At 43.1% G+C, this 12119-nt stretch overlaps 1 protein-coding gene across 1 annotated transcript in view; it reads right to left on the reverse strand.

The window, feature by feature from the left end:
• Window positions 1-12119, reverse strand: part of LOC124619412 — a 311922-nt gene that overhangs the window by 243297 nt on the left and 56506 nt on the right. The window lies entirely within an intron of this gene.

Here is a 12119-nt window from a genome sequence, read left to right on the forward strand (position 1 = left end):
GAAACGTTGGCATTGAAACTACTGTCCTCACAAATCCAGTAGCAGGATAGATCTTTCATATTCCGTCATCAATGATCCCAAACATCTTACCCGTCCCTTTTCAGCGACTTCAGTCCCCAATGAAGGGTTCATTGGTGACAACAATAAACAAGGCTGAAGTCAGAGAGAGAGAGAGACGGAGGAGGGGGAAGGGGGGAGGGAGAGAGGAAATAGACAGAGGAAGGGGAGAGAAGGAGATTAAGACCTATGTCAAATTCCCATACACATTTCGCAACTGCGAAGCATTCCCGCGTTCACTAGTTATTATTAACCCCTAGCTTCCCTGGCCATTTTCTTGTCACACTCTGTTCCAGGTGTGGTCTGACAGACTGCTATATTTAAATAGCCATAAAAATTGCATTTAGCAATTTCAGTGATATAGTTCAGTGTTTTACGTGAAAGATTACATTAATACCATACAAAAAATATATCTAAAAAAATTTTAAAGTTCATTTTTACAAAAAATGCATTTAAGTAAAAAACTGCACAAAATCAACATAATATTACATGATAATGTTAATGATATAAAAACTCAAACAACTGCACCTTAACTTTAAGTTTTGCCATCGTTTATTGTTTATTATAGTGTAACAACAAAAACAGAAAAATCTCCCTCTAAACAATCAAAAACTGAAAATTACACTAGTACTTTTTCAGGCTTTTAGTTTCCATCTCAGAGGTTTTCCTTGCACGAGGTGGAAATTTTTGTAGATAAGTCAAATTAGATGGTATTTTTGCAGCAATGACAAACATAAGGCGTCTCTCTCTTTTTTTTGGGGGGGGGGGGGCGGGGTCATGGGTGGAGTATGTTTTGCGTTTTTCCAACATTTCTACAAAGACTCTTACTCTTTTTTCTACTACACTCAACCCTCGGTGAGACACTTTAAGTGTCTCATTTCCTAATCTAATTCCCTCAGCATCACCCGAACTAATTCGACTACATTCCATGATCCTCGTTTTGCTTTTGTTGATGTTCATCTTATATCCTCCTTTCAAGACACTGTCCATTCCGTTCAACTGCTCTTCCAAGTCCTTTGCTGTCTCTGACAGAATTACAATGTCATCGGCGAACCTCAAAGTTTTTATTTCTTCTCCATGGGTTTTAATACGTACTCCGAATTTTTCTTTTGTTTCCTTTACTGCTTGCTCAATATACAGATTGAATAGGATCGGGGAGGGGCTACAACCCTGTCTCACTCCCTTCCCAACCACTGCTTCGCTTATAACTGCCATCTGTTTTCTGTACAAATTGTAAATAGCCTTTCGCTCCCTGTATTTTACCCCTGCCACCTCTAGAATTTCAAAGAGAGTATTCCAGTCAACATTGTCAAAAGCTTTCTCTAAGTCTACAAATGCTAGAAACGTAGGTTTGCCTTTCCTTAATCTTCCTTCTAAGTTAAGTCGTAAGGTCAGTATTGCCTCACGTGATCCATTTTAAAGTAGTATCCTCAAAGTCAGTAGACAAAGATCTGGCTACTGAATCCATAACGCAAAGTCCCATGTGCGGTCCTAGAGACCACAAAAGAAGCAGTGATAGTATGCTGTAGGTCCACGTCACATTCAAGTGACTACTGACAAAGGAAACTACGTCGGCTTCGGGGAAGAACAACTAGACAAGGCTGTAATCTCCTACCCCACCCCTATGTATTAGCAACGGAGTAACAATAAACGCTAGCGATCTGTGAGACCGACACTAGCCATTTGTGGAACGTTAAATCTGGAAGTGACAGCATGTTACATTTGGTAATGGTTGGGAGAAGAAAGTGAGAAACTGTGACTTCTCTCTACCCCCCACCTCCCCCCACCCACCCAGCTCTCTCGCTACGCAGATCCCATCCCTAGAACAGTACCTGGTTTAGGGCATACCAAATGCTAGTGCTATACGTAAGTTGTAAAACCATATAATCTGACCCTCCTTCATACAATTTATTTAACAACAACATTTACGGAAATCAACGGTGCTGCTATTGGTAACATTTCTATGGACCAGCGGTCGCCATGACGCGATTCGCGGGCCGCATGCCGCCCCCGCGCCTTCTCCCTGCGGCCCGCAACTGTTTCATAAATAAAGTCTTATCGTTCGGAATTCAGTGCAGCCCACTCATTGGCTATGTCCCTACACGACACATGAAAGGTACCTACGTTCATCTTTAAAGTCCCTACGGACGGAACAAGTACTAGATTGAAGGAAATAAGCCATTCACATACTGGGCAGTAACGTTCCACGTTTATTAACAATTATCTGCACTAGTCCGTCACTGTTAGTTTCTGCGCCGAGTGTTGCAGTACATCATTTTATGCTTCCTACTAAAGGTACCAACAAACGCAGCGAAATTGAGTTTTTCTTTAGGAAATGACGCCATATTTCCAGTTATTCTCCAACGGAGGTGTCTGAAAAGAGAAGCTTATTTTTAGTTTTTGTTTTTTTAATTTCTATTCCATTTATCTAATGCTGTCGGCCACAGGGTATTCCAGAAATGCAGGGATGCAGCTAGGGGTACGAAGAGGAGTACATGTTCTGCATTAACAAAGAAAGAAAGTTAACTTCCATATGGAAATTTTTATTTCTTCAAATGACTAGGTCGGGGTTTCACAAAGTCCCAATCTTCAGATTATTTTCTTGTGAAACCCCGAAACGCTTATTTGAAGGAATAAAAATCTGCAACGGAATGCTGACTTTTTTTTGTACAATGATAACACAGGCTCACTGAAATCAGTACCACTGCCAAGATTCTCAAAATGTTCCGCAGCTCTAAAAACTCATGCAGCTCGTGATTCTTACGAAACACTTCCCGTGATTGAAAAGACGCTTCAAAGGCTCAATGTTTCATAAAAGCGAGTTACGGACTCATGGACGTAGCCAGGATATTATCAAAAGGGGGGGGGGGGGGGGGGGGGGAGGGTCCGATTTATTAAAGAGGGCCTTAAAAAGGCTCATGTTTTTCGTTTTATTCTGAAAAATCATTTATTTATTTGTTGCATTTTATGTACATAATTTGCCTTCGAGAGGCCTTCATACAAATAGTATTTGGTCCATAAAATTGAGCAATAAAAGCTTTTCTTAAACATGTATAACATTATAACATATAAAGTTATTCCGTTACGCTTTCACGACTAAACCACTGAACCGACTTTGATATTTTGGTATGGAGATAGCTCGAATGCTGAGGAAAAACATAAGCTACTTTAGAAAGTGTGTCGTACACTTTATCGACTTTATGTTCATTTTTTACCGATTTACTCGCTAGGATCGGATACTGTATGCTACAAACAATACGAGGGAACCTGTCTTTGATGAGCCATATGGAAATATTTTGTAATACCATAGATACAGGTCAAATAGGAATACAGAAATCAAGGAGTTTTAGACCATTCTGGTTAAACATAAACACTGCTTTACGCTGCTTTTACTGGGTCACTACTTGCTTTACAGTAAATGTATCCAGCATTTATACATGCACCGATTGGTTTTACTACTTGGCACCCGACTTGATGATTCACTGTAATAAACATCGGTCCGACTGATAGTGGTTCCAAGAAAAACAACTTAGGCACAAGATAATATTCATCATCACACGCTGTCTCGCACAACGAAGCTGGCTCAATGAATGTCAGGTTTCTTATTCAAAGTTTTGACCTGGGCTTCAAGATTGTATTTAGTTTTCCTTCTGGCACTTAATATGATTTCAACATCTTGTTATGATCGCCTTTTTGTGATAAAAATCCTTAAAATACCCGAGTATCCGAATCCCACATTAAAATACTACTCCTGTAACTACCTGGGTGAATTGATTCAAATGTCAGAGAGAAAAAAAAAAGATTAGGCTATAACGTGCCGTCTACGACGAAGTCATTATAGATGAAGCGTAAGATCAGAGAGTACAAACACGGGGAAAGAAATAGAACCTTCCTCCTCCCCCCCCTCCCCCCCCCCCGCTTAATTAAATGAAATGGTTCACAGGCCTGTATCTACATCTATATCTGTACTCTGCAAGACACTTTTATGTGAATGACGGAGTGTACTTCCAATTGTATCAATTACGGCTCCATTCACATATCGCACGTAGAAGGAATGATAGCTTAAACGCCTCTGCGAGCGGTGTAACTATAAGGTATAATCTTGTCTTCGCAGTGCTTATGGAAGCTATACTTAAAGATTTGTATTGGACTCCTAGATTAATCACCTAGTGGTGAAGCTCTCCCATAGATCAAATAAACCTTTAAATATACATGTTGCTCTTTATATATTTAATATCCCTCCTAGCTCTATTTGGAACGTGTCTCGTACGCTTGAGCAATATTCTAGAACGGCTGGCGCGAGTGTTTCGTAAGCAATCCCCTAGTAGACCGATTTCAGTTTCTCTGAATCCTGTCAATCAAAAGTCTATCTGCTTTAACTGTGACTGAGACTACGTGAGCATTCCATTTCACGTCACTACAAATGTTGACGCCCAGATATTTGTGATACTTGACATGTATCCGTTGCGGCTCATTGGCATTGTGGTCACAGGATACAAGTTCTTTTTTTTCCACTTTGTGAACCGCACAATTTTACATTTCTGAACATTTAAAACGAGTTGTCTCTTTTTAAACAGTTTTGAAATCTTATCAAGATCAATATTTACTCAGATTTTTTTCAAACAGTATTTTGTTATACACTGAAAAGCCAAAGAAACTGGTACACCTGCCAAATATCGTCTAGGACCGCCGTGAGCACGCAAAAGTGCCGCAACACGACGTGGCATGGACTCGACTAATGTCTGAAGTAGTGCTGGAGGGAACTGACACCATGAATCGTGCAGGTCTGTCCACATATCCATAAGAGTACGATGGGGCGGAGATCTCTTCTGAACAGCACGTTGCAAGGCATCCCAGATATACTCAATAATGCTCATGTCTGGGAGGTTTGGTGGCCAGTGTCGCATTGTCCTGCTGGAATTGCCCAAGTCCGTCGGAATGCACAGTGGACATGAATGGATAAAGGTGATCAGACAGGATGCTTACATACGTGTCACCTGTCAGGGTCGTATCTGGACGTATCAGGGGTCCCATATCACTCCAACTGCAGACCCCCTACACCATTACAGAGCCTCCAACAGCTTGAGCAGTCCCCTGCTTACATGCAAGGCCCATGGAGTCCTGAGGTTGTCTCCATACCCGTACACGTCTATCCGCTCTATACAATTTGAAACGAGACTCGGCCGACCAGGCAACATGTTTCCAGTCCTCAATAGTCCAATGTCATTGTTGACAGGTCCAGGCGAGGCGTAAAGCTTCGTCTCGTGCAGTCATCAAGGGTACACGAGAGGGCCTTCGGCTCCAAAAGTGCAAAAATTTGCGGGAGGTTGCACGTTGAACCATTCTCTTCAGATGTCGTTGGTTCAGTTCTTGCAGGATCTTTTTCCAGCTGCAGCCATGTCGGAGATTTGGTGATTTCCGGATTCCTGATATTCACGGTTCTCTCGTGAAGTAGTCGTAGGGACAATCCCCACTTCATGGTTACCTCGGAGATGCTGTATGCCATCTCTCGTGCGCCGACTATAACACCATGTTCAAACTCACTTGAATATTGATAACCTGCCATTGTAGCAGCAGTAACCGATCTAACAACTGCGACGTACACTTATCTTATATAGGCGTTGTCGACCGCAGCGCCGTATTCAGCCTGTTTACATCTACACCTACGTGATTACTCTGCTATTCACAATTAAGTGCCTGGCAGAGGGTTCAATGAACCACCTTCAAACTGTCTCTCTACCGTTCCACTCTCGAACGGCGCGCGGGAAAAACGTGCACTTAAATTTTTCAGTGCGAGCCCTGATTTCCCTTTATTTTATTGTGATGATCATTTCTCCCTCTGTAGGTGTGTGCCAACAGAATGTTTTCGCAATAGCAGGAGAAAACTGGTGATTGAAATTTCATGAGAAGATCCCGTTGCAACGAAAAATGCCTTTGTTTTAATGATTGCCACTCCAATTCACGTATCTTGTCTGTGGCACTATCTCCCCTACTTCGCGATAATACAAAACGATCCGCCCTCCTTTGAACTTTTTCAATATCATCCGTCAGTCCCACCTGCTACGGATCCCACACCGCACAGCAATACTCCAGAGTAGGGCGGACAAGTGAATGTAAGTAGTCTCTTTAGTAGACCTGTTGCACCTTCTAAGTGTTCTGCCAATGAATCACAGTCTTCGGTTTGCTTTACACACAATATTATCTATGTGATCCTTCCAATTTAGGTCATTTGTAATTTCAATCCCTAAGTATTTAGTTGAATTTACAAAGTGGTTCAAATGGCTCTGACACTATGGGACTTAACATCTATGGTCATCAGTCCCCTAGAACTTAGAACTACTTAAACCTAACTAACCTAAGGACATCACACAACACCCAGTCATCACGAGGCAGAGAAAATCCCTGACCCTGCCGGGAATCGAACCCGAGAACCCGGAAGCGGGAAGCGAATTTACAGCTTTCAGATTTGTGTGACTTTTCGCGTAATCGAAATTTAGCGGATTTCTTTTAGCACTCATGTGAATAACTTCACACTTTTCTTTATTCAGGGTCAATTGCCACTTTTCGCACCTTACAGATATCTTATCTAAATCAATTTTCAATTCATTTTGGTCATCTGATGACTTTACAAGACGGTAAATGACACCATCATCGGCAAATAATCTAAGAGGGCTACTCAGATTGTCTCCTAAGTCGTTAATATAGATCAGGAACAATAGAGGGCCTGTAACACTTCCTTGGGGAACGCCGGATATTACTTCTGCTTTACTCGATGAGTTTCCGTCTATTACTACGAACTGTGATGTTTCTGAGAGGAAATCACGTATCCAATCGCACAACTGTGGCGATATTCCATAGGCACACGGTTTGGTTAGAAGACGCTTGTGAGGAACAGTGTCGAAAGTCTTCTGAAAATCTAAAAATATGGAGTCAATTTGACATCCCCTGTCGATAGCACTCATTACTTCATGAGTATTAAGATCTACTTATGATCCGCAAGAACGACATTTTCTGAATCCGTGCTATGTGTCAATGAATCGTTTTCTTCGAGGTACTTCATAATGTTCGAATACAGAATATGTTTCAAAACCCTACTGCAAATCGACGTTAGTGATATGGGCCTATAATTCAGCGGATTACTCCTATTTCCCTTTTGGGGTATTGGTGTGACTTGAGCAACTTTCCAGTCATTAGATACGGAACTTTCTGCGAGCAAGCGGTTGTATATAACTGCTAAATATGGAGCTATTGCAGCTGCATACTCTGCAAGGAACCTGACTGGTATACATCTGAACCGGAAGCCTTGTCTTTATTAAGTGATTTAAGCTGCTTTGCTACACCGAGGATATCTACTTCTATATTTCTCATCTTCGCAGTTGTTCTTGATTGGAATTCGGGAATATTTACTTCGTCTGCTTTGGTGAAGGAGTTTCGGATAACCATGTTCAATAACTCTGCTTTGCTGTCACTGTCATCAGTGACTTCACCGTTGTTATCGCAAAGTGAAGGTCTTGATTTCGTCTTGCCACTGGTGTGCTTTATATACGACCAGAATCTCTTTCAGTTTTCTGCCAGATTCCGAGACAGAGTTTCGTTGTGGAAATTATTAAAAGCATCTCGCACTGAAGTACGCGCTATATTTCGAACTTCCGCAAAACTTTGCCAATCTTCGGGAATTTGCGTTTTTTAAAAATTTGGCACGCTTTTTTCGTTGCTTCAGCAACAACGATCTGACCCGTTTTGTGTACCATGGGGGATAAGCACCATCACTTATTAGTTTATGTGGTATATATCTCTCAATTGCCATCGATACCATCTCTTTGAAATCATTCTACATCTTTTCTACGTCTACTGTACAGATCGGAAGGAGTGGAGACTGTATCTTAAAAAGGCGTTAAGAGCATTTTCATCAGCTTTTTTTAAATAGATGTACTCATACTTTGCGTTTAATTTGATGGTTGTGGGTATTACGGTATTCAGCCTAGCAGCAACTGCCTTGTGGTCGCTAATCCCTGTATTCGTCATGATACTCCCTATTTGTCCAGTATTATTTATAGCTAAGAAGTCACGTATGCTTTCGCAACCATTTACGCTTCGAGTAGGCTCATGAATATATCTCTGTATTTGAATACGCATGCCTATACCACTTTCTTTGGCAGTTCAGTGTTGAATACTATACCATCTACGAAAAAGTTTAGGCTACTATTAATTTTGGCCGGCCGAGGGTCACCGAGATACACTCCTGGAAATGGAAAAAAGAACACATTGACACCGGTGTGTCAGACCCACCATACTTGCTCCGGACACTGCGAGAGGGCTGTACAAGCAATGATCACACGCACGGCACAGCTGACACACCAGGAACCGCGGTGTTGGCCGTCGAATGGCGCTAGCAGCGCAGCATTTGTGCACCGCCGCCGTCAGTGTCAGCCAGTTTGCCGTGGCATACGGAGCTCCATCGCAGTCTTTAACACTGGTAGCACGCCGCGACAGCGTGGACGTGAACCGTAAGTGCAGTTGACGGACTTTGAGCGAGGGCGTATAGTGGGCATGCGGGAGGCCGGGTGGACGTACCGCCGAATTGCTCAACACGTGGGGCGTGAGGTCTCCACAGTACATCGATGTTGTCGCCAGTGGTCGGCGGAAGGTGCACGTGCCCGTCGACCTGGGACCGGACCGCAGCGACGCACGGATGCACGCCAAGACCGTAGGATCCTACGCAGTGCCGTAGGGGACCGCACCGCCACTTCCCAGCAAATTAGGGACACTGTTGCTCCTGGGGTATCGGCGAGGACCATTCGCAACCGTCTCCATGAAGCTGGGCTATGGTCCCGCACACCGTTAGGCCGTCTTCCGCTAACGCCCCAACATCGTGCAGCCCGCCTCCAGTGGTGTCGCGACAGGCGTGAATGGAGGGACGAATGGAGACGTGTCGTCTTCAGCGATGAGAGTCGCTTCTGCCTTGGTGCCAATGATGGCCGTATGCGTGTTTGGCGCCGTGCAGGTGAGCGCCACAATCAGGACTGCATACGACCGAGGCACACAGGGCCAATACCCGGCATCATGGTGTGGGGAGCGATCTCCTACACTGGCCATACACCACTGGTGATCGTCGAGGGGACACTGAATAGTGCACGGTACATCAAAACCGTCATCGAACTCATCGTTCTACCATTCCTAGACCGGCAAGGGAACTTGCTGTTCCAACAGGACAATGCACGTCCGCATGTATCCCGTGCCACCCAACGTGCTCTAGAAGGTGTAAGTCAACTACCCTGGCCAGCAAGATCTCCGGATCTGTCCCCCATTGAGCATGTTTGGGACTGGATGAAGCGTCGTCTCACGCGGTCTGCACGTCCAGCACGAACGCTGGTCCAACTGAGGCGCCAGGTGGAAATGGCATGGCAAGCCGTTCCACAGGACTACATCCAGCATCTCTACGATCGTCTCCATGGGAGAATAGCAGCCTGCATTGCTGCGAAAGGTGGATATACACTGTACTAGTGCCGACATTGTGCATGCTCTGTTGCCTGTGTCTATGTGCCTGTGGTTCTGTCAGTGTGATCATGTGATGTATCTGACCCCAGGAATGTGTCAATAAAGTTTCCCCTTCCTGGGACAATGAATTCACGGTGTTCTTATTTCAGTTTCCAGGAGTGTATATCGAGCAAGAAACGTGTAAACATTGACAACACGTCTGCGGTGACACCAGCAGCGCTCCAGTCGCGGCTAGCGGAGCCTACTACACATCACAGACGACGCACCACCTGTCGTCCTAGAAGTCCTAACCGCTCGCCGTCGGCACAAAATTTGTGCTGGTACCACAAGAAATCCATCAACGGCGCGCGGAACTGTACAACACCATGCAAGTGAAAGCATGGAGCGGAAACTACATTCTTTCATCGAAAACGTCTGTAGTTAGTGGAATGTTGTTGTTATTGTGGTCTCCAGTCCTGAGACTGGTTTGATGCAGCTCTCCATGCTACTCTATCCACTGCAAGCTTGTTCACCTCCCAGTACCTACTGCAACCTACATCCTTCTGAATCTGCTTAGTGTATTCATCTCTCGGTCTCCCTCTACGATATTTACCCTCCACGCTGCCCTCCAATACTAAATTGGTGATCCCTTGATGCCTCAGAACATGTCCTACCAACTGATCGCTTCTTCTAGTCAAGTTGTACCACAAACTCCTCTTCTCCCCAATCCTGTTGAATACCTCCTCTACCCATCTAATCTTCAGCAGTCTTCTGTAGTACCACATTTCGAAAGCTTCTATTTTCTCCGCGTCCAAAAAATATTTATCGTCCATGTTTCACTTCCATACATGTAGCACTCCATACAAATACTTTCAGAAACGACTTCCTGACACTTAAATCTATACTCGATGTTAACAAATTTCTCTTCTTCAGAAACGCTTTCCTTGCCATTGCCAGTCTACATTTTATATCCTCTCCACTTCGACCATCATCAGTTATTTTGCTCCCCAAATAGCAAAACTCCTTTACTACTTTAAGTGTCTCATTTCCTAATCTAATTCCCTCAGCATCAACCGAGTTAATTCGAATACATTCCATGATCCTCGTTTTGCTTTTGTTGATGTTCATCTTATATCCTCCTTTCAAGACAATGTCTATTCCGTTCAACTGCTCTTCCAAGTCCTTTGCTGTCTCTGACAGAATTACAATGTCATCTGCGAACCTCAAAGTTTTATTTCTTCTCCCTGGATTTTAATACCTACTCCAAACTTTTCTTTTGTTTCCTTTACTGCTTGCTCAATATATAGATTGAATAAGATCGGGGAGAGGCTGCAAGTTAGTGGAATAACACAGTAAATAATGAAGTTCTGCGTAATAACAATATGGCAAAATACTCTCATCTTTGCGTGCTATAATTTGCTAACATCTCTTTTCGGTATCTCAAATCGTTTATGAAACATGAGGAATGTTGTGGGTATTTCACTCTAGGTTTATCAATGGCGCGGTGCGATTGCAGATGAGTCTCCTACGTCACATCAGTTTTCTCGGTATTGTTGACAGATTGAGACCTCCACCCAAGTATAAAGAAAAATCTAATACGTTAGCTAAATTTGAAATGCAACAACCATATTTTGTAATATGCACCAAACGCAAAATCATAGCGGCAACACTGAAAACTTTTTCGAATTTCGGGCAGTGTCTTACTTCCGAGTAAATATCACAATAACTATGATCATTAACAAAACGATGCGCACGTCATAATGAACCTGACATATAAAGAAAGCTACAAGTAAAGCAGAAACGAACTTTTTTTACCGAATAGTTCATGTGAAATCGTTTGAGAAAGATTGCAGGGCGCGCGCCTAGATTCTGTCATTGCCGACCCGTCTACATTGATGGCAGACACTGCTGGCCTCCTCTTCCGAACAAACGAATGAACTTGCCTAGCGCTTTGGACGAAAATTGGTCACGACTGTCCGGATACGCTCCATCAACCGTGATTCTGAACTTACCGGAACAGCTGACCAATTGTTTTCTCAGACTGCGATTTTAGTACACTCGATATCGACGTCCCATAGCTCTGGTCGTAGATGGATCGTAGAGTAAATAAATGCAAAGCTGCATGGGAAATTATTAAAACAGAAACAAATTGTGATGATAAAGTATACCAGACACCAATTCCACCTGATATTCTAAATGCGCATTTTGTCAGTCCTCAATCAGATAACAGCATATTGGAGAACTTGAGCACTGCAGCCAGAAATGAACAATAATCAGAGAGACAGCTTTCGCTGGACTTGTGTAACTGAGAAGATGGTCAATGAATCAATAGCTAAGCTCAGTTAATTCTAGAGCAGAGGATTACTATGGTCTCTCAAATTATGTTATTAAATATAGCAGAAATCAAATTGTAACGCCACTGACTAAAATAATCAACAAAATTTTAAATGAAGGTAATTATCCTGAATGTTTAAAAATATATGTTGTTACACTAGTACATAAGAAAGGAGATATAGCATCACCAGATAACTATCGACCAATATGACTTATACCCATAATGTCAAAAATAATAGAATACTGCATGC

The sequence above is a fragment of the Schistocerca americana genome, chromosome 6 (genome assembly GCF_021461395.2).
Source record: "Schistocerca americana isolate TAMUIC-IGC-003095 chromosome 6, iqSchAmer2.1, whole genome shotgun sequence".
In the NCBI taxonomy this organism is placed as follows: Eukaryota; Metazoa; Arthropoda; class Insecta; order Orthoptera; family Acrididae; genus Schistocerca; species Schistocerca americana.